Raw genomic sequence first — 7,093 nt, forward strand, 5'->3', positions numbered from 1 at the left:
GAGTGTGCCCTGAGAAAGAGATATGTGCAGCTCCTATCAGGATTTGTCGGCACATTCGGGCGGTGTTGCTGGTCTTGTTTTAACCTGTCGAATTGTCTTGTTGTACCGGGTTACCGAGTCTGATCGGTGTGTCTCGGGTGGAGGTCTATTCCTTCGTTGACCGTGAGAGCTTGTCATGGGCTAAGTTGGGACTCCCCTGCAGGGATTGAACTTTCGAAAGCCGTGCCCGCGGTTATGGGCAGATGAGAATTTGTTAATGTCCGGTTGTAGATAACTTGAACCTTAATTAATTAAAATGAATCAACTGAGTGTGTTACCGTGATGGCCTCTTCTCGGCGGAGTCCGGGAAGTGGACACGGTGTTGGAGTAATGCTTGCGCAGGTTGTTCCTCTAGGTTATCGCTCGTGCCTTGCCTCCTCTTCTCACTCTCTTTTGCGGATAAGTTAGCCACCATACATGCTAGTCGTTGGCTGCAGCTCCACATATAATTGCCACATCCATTCCTATAAGCTTAAATAGTTTTGATCGCGAGGGTGCGAGATTGCTGAGTCCCCGTGGCTCACAGATACTATAATTCCAGATGCAGGTCTAGGGGATTTTGCTCCAGGTGACGAGTACGAGCTCAAGTGGGAGTTCGACGAGGACTCCCAGCGTTATTATGTTTCCTTTCCCGATGATCAGTAGTGGTGCCTAGTTGGGGTTCGACTCAGGGCCTTGTCGTATGTGGGGTTCTTTTCTATTTTGGCGCCGTAGTCGGGCCATGAGTGTCTGTCTGATGGATGTTATTTATGTACTCTGATGTGACGTGGCGAGTGTAAGCCAACTATGTATCTCCCCCTTTTATTATGTATTACATGGGATGTTGTAATGATTGCCTGACTTGCGACATTGCTTTCAATGCGGTTATGTCTCTAAGTCGTGCCTCGACACGTGGGAGCTATAGCCGCATCGAGGGCATTACAAGTTGGTAATCAGAGCCTTCCCCGACCTTAGGAGCCCCATTGCTTGATCGTTTTTAGCAGCCGAGTTGTGTCTAGAAAAATGTTTTGAGTCATTTAGGAATTATATATCGGAGAGCTTAGGAATTCTTTTTACTTCCCAGTCTCCTCATCGCTCTGGTAAGGCATCCTGACGTAGAGTTTTGACTCTTCTCTTCTCAAATGTCACTAAAAAAATTTTAGGATCACGCGAGTATCTTGGATTTGTTCCGATGGCTTATGATGAGAATACTGTCTTGGTGCCTCCTGTCAGGGGTTTAGTGGAAGTGTCCCGGGGAGTTGAGCTCTGAGGTGTTGTCATCATAATTTTATCATTGCAATTCTGGAATACTTGAGATATGTTCGCCGACATCGAAAATCTCTTTTATGCAGTTCATTGGTGAGATAACCTCGACGCCACCCAGTACTAGGGCGGGAGTTCGGGAGTATCGCCATAACTTGTATAACGGATGCTTTTCGAAGGTTGAGGTAGATGGTTTCCGAAGTTTTCTTGGTTATGTGTTGAAGGATGGATACAGCTGGATGTAGGATTTGCTAGTTTGGGTGAGATATTATGCTTCCCCTGTATCCCCAACACCTGATTGCATAACCGGAAAAGTTCGGGAGTTTCATAGGTGGGAATTCTAGTAGCTCTAGTTCTTCTTCCACGGATATTGGTTTGAGATTGGGATTTCTTACCGATTATTCGTTCTTGATCCGTACCTCGTTGATTTATTTCTCTACCTTAATTCTACGTGGCTTCTCAATTTATGGATATGTGACCATTTGAAGAGGAATGCATTCGTTCATTTTGTTCGGATGTGAAGACTATATGTTGCAATTTTCATTCCATTGGATTCAGCTTCAATATTTATCTGTCTATGTGCTAATGGTGGTCAACCTCTTCAGGATGGCTCCCGCTAAGACCACCAGTCAGAACTAGAATCAAGATCCGCCACCGCCTCCACCTCCTCCAGAGGCATGGCAAGCTGTGATGGCCGCAACCAATGCAAACACTCAGCTGATCATGCAAATTCTCCAAGAGCGCAATCAAGGCAGTCAAGGGAATCAAGGCAGCAATCAGAGTCACTTTGCTACACTCAACCAGTTCCTTGCTGACGGGCCAAAGACTTTTAGCAATTGTGTTGAGGCAACCGATGCTGATGATTGGCTTGTGGATCTGTGTAAGCATTTCGAGTGTAGTAACGTCAGGCCTGAGGACTTTGTCAAGTTCGCTTCCTTCCAACTCAAAGATCAAGCTGCAGAATGGTTCCAGCAGTACAAGGATTCCAGAGGTGGACGTGTTATCACTTGGGATGATTTCCGTCGAGATTTCCGAGCTCATCACATTCCGCAGAGCATGGTTGAAAGCAAGCGTGAGGAATTCCGCAATCTGAAGCAAGGCTCTTTGTCTGTCTATGACTACAACAAATTGTTCCGGAAGCTTGCCCGCTTTGCCAAGCAGGACGTGCCTGATGAGAAGAGCATGATATACCAGTTCAGGGGTGGTCTCAGAGAAGATATTTAGCTCGCTCTTGTCCTCTTTGAGCCCTTGAGATATGATGAGTTCTACAACATGGCACTGAAGCAAGAGGCTGCTCAGTTGAGGTGTGATGCTTCCAGGAAGCGAGTCAGAGATGTTACTCCTTCTTCCTTTACTCAAGTGGCCAAGCAGCAGAATTTTTGGCTTCCTCCTCCTCCGTTCCGTCAGCCGTATCAGCAGAAGAGCAAAGGTGGCAGTGGTTCTTCCCACCCACCCAACCCTGGCTTTCAGAACAAGACTTCGTCTCAAGCTCCAAGATCGAGTGCTCCATATCACCGTCCGCTTTCTGAGGTCACGTGCAACAAGTGCCAACAGAAGGGTCACTATGCCAACAAGTGTTTCAACCAGAGGCGTCTTCCTCCTCCTCCTCCTGTCAGATCGGCAAGTACAGCTGTGGTCAAGCATAACCCCAAGTCCGCCAAGGTCAATTTGATGAATGCAGCTTAGGCAGAGGACTCGTCAGATGTGATCATGGGTAACCTTCCTGTTAATGATATTCCTGCAAAAGTTCTTTTTGACACGGGTGCATCGCATTGTTTCATCTCGAGGCCATTTGTTTCTAAGCATGAGTTGCCTTTGCAAGATTTGCCTAGACAGTTATCTGTGGTTTCTCCGGGTAAATTTATGAATGCAAGCGCGTTTATCCCAGATGTTTCTATCACATTGGGCAATTGCAAATTTCTCTCTTCTCCGGTAGTTCTTGGTAACTCGGATATTGATCTTATTCTCGGAGTGGATTGGCTTTCTAAGCACAAGGCACATCTTGATTGTGCTGCCAGGCAGATTCAATTGACTCATTCGTCTGAGGATGTAATTATCTTTGCCGCTCGGGATAATACTATCCGTCTGTTTTCTCTAAATGAGAAGGGTGAATTGGATGCCATCTCTCAAATTCCAGTCGTTTGCGAATATCAAGACGTCTTTCCAGAATAACTCCCAGGAATGCCTCCGCACCGGCCAGTGGAATTCGTTATTGAACTTGAGCCTGGCACGGAACCTGTGTGCAAACGTCCTTACAAGCTCGGACCTGAAGAGTTGAAGGAGCTGAAGAAACAACTCGATGAGCAAGAAAGAATGGGTCTCATCCGGCCTAGTACTTCTCTGTGGGGTTGTGGTGTTCTTTTTGTGAAGAAGAAGGATGGAACGGACCGACTTTGTGTTGATTACCGTCCAGTGAACAAGAAGACCATCAAGAACAAATACCCACTTCCCAACATCAATGAGCTGTTCGAACAACTCAAAGGTGCCCAAGTATTCTCCAAGCTTGATCTCCGCATGGGTTATCACCAGATTCGCATTCGTGAAGAAGATATTCCCAAGACAGCATTCAGAACAAGCTTTGGTTCATATGAATACACTGTCATGTCTTTTGGCCTCGCCAACGCTCCTCCGACGTTCTCTCGCATGATGAACTTCATCTTCAACGCCTACACCAATGACTTCGTTTTGGTCTATCTCGATGACATTCTGGTTTTCTCCAAGAACAAGGAAGATCATGCCAAGCGCTTGCGTTTGGTTCTCGATAAGCTCAGGGAACATCAGTTCTACGCCAAGTTCTCCAAGTGTGAATTTTGGCTCGATGAGGTTCTTTATCTTGGTCATATCATCTCTGCCAAGGGCATTTCCATGAATCCCGAGAAGGTATCCGCAATTGTGAATTGGGAACCTCCTCAGAACATGAAGCAACTCCGCAGTTTTCTCGGTCTCACAAGCTACTGCCGAAGATTCGTTGAAAACTTTTCCAAGATCGTGAAGCCTCTCTCTAATCTTCTTCAGAAGCACGTCAAGTACGTTTGGTCTCCGGAGTGTGATATTGCTTTCAACACTTTGAAAGAGAAGTTGACCACTGCTCCAGTTTTGACTCCGCCTGATGAATCCAAGCCGTACGAGGTCTTTTGTGATGCCTCTCTCCAAGGTCTTGGCGCAATATTGATGCAAGAGAAGAAAGTTGTTGCTTATACATCTTGCCAGTTGAAGCCTAATGAGAAGAACTACCCCACTCATGATCTCGAGTTGGCGGCAGTTGTGCATGCTCTTTTGACTTGGAGACATCTTCTATTGGGAAGAAAAGTGGACATTTTCACCGGTCACAAGAGTCTCAAGTACATCTTCACTCAGCCTAATCTCAACCTAAGGCAAACTCGATGGGTCGAAATGATTCAAGAGTATAATCTGAGTATTGAGTATACTCCAGGCAAGGCCAATGTGATTGCTGACGCTTTGAGCAGAAAGGCCTGCTGCAACAGTCTGATTCTCAAGCCTTATCAACCCGAGCTTTGTGAAGCTTTCCGCAAACTTAATCTGCAAGTTGTTCCTCAAGGTTTCCTCGCCAACCTTCAAGTCTCTCCTACCTTAGAAGACCAGATTCGCCAAGCCCAGCTTCTTGATGCTATGGTGAAAAAGGTGAAGATTGGGATTGCCAAGAGTCAGTCCAAGTACAAGTGCTACCGCCTTGATGACAAGGACACTCTTTTCTTCGAGGATCGTATTGTTGTGCCCAAAGGTGAACTTCGTAAAGTGATCATGAACGAGGCTCATAATTCTCTCCTCTCCATCCACCCTGGGAGCAGAAGATGTATCAGGACCTCAAGCAAGCTTATTGGTGGACTCGAATGAAGCGCGAGATCGCTCAATTCGTGAATGAATGTGATGTCTGCAGAAGAGTGAAGGCAGAACACCAAAGGCCAGCTGGTCTCCTCCAACCTCTTGCCATTCCAGAATGGAAGTTTGACCACATTGAAATGGACTTTGTGACTGGGTTTCCAAAGTCCAAGTGTGGCAATGATGCTATATTTGTTGTCATCGACAAACTCACCAAAGTGGCTCACTTTCTGCCTATCAAAGAGTCGATCACTGCAGCTCAATTGGCGGAACTCTATACCTGTCGAATTGTCTCTCTGCACGGTATTCCTCAAGTGATATCTTCAGACCGTGGCAGCATCTTTACCTCCAAGTTTTGGGATTCTTTCCAGAAGGCCATGGGCACCAACATCCGCTTCAGCGCTGCTTTCCATCCTCAAACAAGCGGTCAAGTCGAGCGTGTCAACCAGATTCTTGAAGATATGCTTAGGGCTTGTGTGATCTCCTTCGGCATGAAGTGGGAGGATTGTCTTCCTTATGCTGAATTCTCATACAACAACAGTTTTCAAGAAAGTTTGGGCAAGGCCCCTTTTGAAATTCTGTATGGCAGGAAGTGCCGTACCCCTCTCAATTGGTCTGAAACCGGTGAACGTCAGCTGCTGGGTAATGACTTAATCACAGAAGCAGAGGAAATGTGCAAAGTCATTCGTGATAACCTCAAAGCAGCCCAATCCCGCCAGAAGAGCTACTATGATAGTAAGCACCGTGATTTGGCTTTCGAGATCGGAGATCATGTTTACCTCCGTGTCTCTCCTATGAAAGGTACTCGTCGCTTCGGTATCAAAGGGAAGCTTGCCCCTAGATACGTGGGACCTTTCAAGATCGTCAGCAAGAGAGGCGACCTCGCCTATCAACTCGAGCTTCCTTCAAACTTTGCAAATGTTCATGATGTGTTCCATGTCTCTCAGCTTCGAAAGTGCTTCAAGACGCCTGACCGCACCGTCAACTTCGAGGACATTGAGCTCCAAGAAGATCTCTCCTATCGTGAGCACCCAGTTGCTATTCTTGAAGAGACTGAACGCAAGACTCGCAACAAGTCAATCAAATTTCTCAAAGTCAAGTGGTCACACCATTCCGACCGTGAAGCTACCTGGGAACGCGAGGATCACCTCCGTTCTGAGTACTCGGAGTTCTTTTAGTCCTAGATCTCGGGACGAGATCTTTTCGTAGTGGTGGAGTGTTGTAACGCCCCAGATACGACTTTCCCTATTGTACTCCAACTCTTGCCGTTTCCGGCGTTAAGTTATATTTATTTCTTGGGTTCGGGTCTTTGTCTCCGTGTGTTGTTTTCATTTTCATGCATCTCATATCATGTCATCATGTGCATTGCATTTGCATACGTGTTCATCTCATGCATTCGAGCATTTTCCCCGTTGTCCGTTTTGCATTCCGACGCTTCGTTCTCCTCTGGTGGCCATTTCTACCTTTGTTTCGTGTGTGGGGATTAAACATTTCCGGATTGGACCGAGACTTGTCATGCGGCCTTGGTTTACTACCGGTAGACCGCCTGTCATGTTTCATATCAATTGGACTTCGTTTGATACTCCAACGGTTAACCGAGGGACCGAAAAGGCCTCGTGTGTTTTGCAGCCCAACACCCCTCAAATTTGGCCCAAAACCCATCAAACTCTGCTCCATGTCCTAGAGCGTTCGATCACGATCGCGTGGCCGAAAACCGCACCTCATTTGGAGTCTCCTAGCTCCCTCTATGCCTATATATAGCCCCCTCCATTCTCGGATCATCTCTTCCCACGAAACCCTAGGGAAAAAAATAGATCTCCGCGCCGAGCCGGACACGTCCGACCCAGCCGGACAAAATTCGCCACCCGCCGCCGCCACGTCAGCGCCCGCGGGACCACTTCGCCGCCGACGCCCGAGGCCCGCTAGGCCCGCGGGAAGCCCCCGCGAGCCCATCTCCGCGCCCGCCGCCGCC

Source organism: Triticum dicoccoides, chromosome 2A (genome assembly GCF_002162155.2).
Source record: "Triticum dicoccoides isolate Atlit2015 ecotype Zavitan chromosome 2A, WEW_v2.0, whole genome shotgun sequence".
NCBI lineage: Eukaryota > Viridiplantae > Streptophyta > Magnoliopsida > Poales > Poaceae > Triticum > Triticum dicoccoides.